We start from the raw sequence: 1,513 nt of genomic DNA on the forward strand, positions 1-1,513 counted from the left end.
TGAAACAAAAAGACTCATAATTCAAACTGAAAAATAGAAAACAGTTGAACATTATTTGTGATTTTATTGAGACAAAGGTGTAAATATGTAAAATCTATATTAAAGTTGTGTTGAATCTTATATCTCTTTAAACTTCAACTACTCTATATATTACATCAAACTCACAACAATTAAACTCATTATAATTCGTCACACATAAATGTTAGATACAGTTAACAACTACTGCAGTGTTTTTCAAACTTTTTTGAGCCAAGGCACACTTCTTTCATTGAAAAAAATCTCGCAGCACACCACGAGCTGAAAATGTGAAAAAAAAAAACGCTTATTTTAACAATTAACGTGTTATATTGTTACTATAACTGTTTTTAACATTGAAGAATGACGTTATAACAGCTTGAATTGGAATCAAATGACCATAAAGAAAAAAGTATTTCAAATCTTTCATATTTATTGTTTCACTGTCCTGCATTCATGCGGCACAAATTCGCTTGTCTCTAGTGGTCGAAACATAAGGCAATTGGCTCGCTGTTGCTGCTCCCTAGCGGTATGGGACGGTACTACACAATTACTTTCTGGGCAAAAGACCGCACAGGCATACAAATTGGATATTTTACCGCGGCACACCTGACAATGTCACAGGGTTTGAAAAACACTGAACTACTGCATGGTTATTTGCTAAATGATCCTCTCAGCATTTATTAGTTTGATAATTGAATTACTGTATTGGCCCGAATATAAGACTGCCCTGATTATAAGACGACCCCCTTTTTTTTCAAGACTCAAGTTTGAAAAAAGACTTTTTGAACAACAAATGAATTTTTATACAGAAAATAATTACAGTACATCTAAAACAAATCATTATAACAATATATTTCAGAGAAAAAGCATGTTATTTTGCCTCAATCAAATCTTAATATCTGAAGATTTAAATATGTAAACTCAGTGGCGGGCTGTGCATTTCAACCTTAGGCCTTCAGTGACGTCACATACATGAACACAATACTGTATAGGCTTGTCAAGCAGCACTTAATTTCAGGAGCATTTAAAACCAATGTCGCAGTTTCATATAAGACACCAACCAAATAATAACAAAACAAACTATTATTTGAAAATAAACAGATCATTTGCATTTTGAAAATCGGCGATACAACAGCAAATGACTGAAAATGTTGAGCAGCTGAGATTTAACGAACTTTCGTGCACGAAGGTGACTACAATGCGCCATTATAAATTGCAGGTGAGCAGATTTATTCGATACAATTTTGTATCTTTGTCATTTTATTTCGTTACCATGAATTTAAAACTAACGAAATAAAATGACAAGAAGAAATGTAAAATAAAATTAACTGACTCACCAATGTAGTTCTCCACAGCGTCTGCTTATTTTAAAATAAATAAAATAATCCTTTCTTTTCTCAGGAACACTTCAGTGGCTCTGTTGTACAGTTTTCAGGTCCATTAGCAAGTCCTTTTCTATCGACATGGAAGCTAATGCTGAAAGCCGTTTTTGTCC

The 1,513-nt window shown here is 33.0% G+C and overlaps 1 long non-coding RNA gene across 1 annotated transcript in view; it reads right to left on the reverse strand.

Annotated features, from left to right (window-relative positions):
• LOC109521974 (uncharacterized) overlaps window positions 1-1,513 on the reverse strand; it is a 14,642-nt gene continuing 13,129 nt past the window's right edge. The window contains exon 3 of the long non-coding RNA XR_002169470.1: window positions 1-13. This is a non-coding gene — a long non-coding RNA (uncharacterized LOC109521974). The remainder of the gene's footprint in view (window positions 14-1,513) is intronic.

Source organism: Hippocampus comes, unplaced genomic scaffold (genome assembly GCF_001891065.2).
Source record: "Hippocampus comes isolate QL1 unplaced genomic scaffold, H_comes_QL1_v1.1 scaffold325, whole genome shotgun sequence".
Classification (NCBI taxonomy): Eukaryota; Metazoa; Chordata; class Actinopteri; order Syngnathiformes; family Syngnathidae; genus Hippocampus; species Hippocampus comes.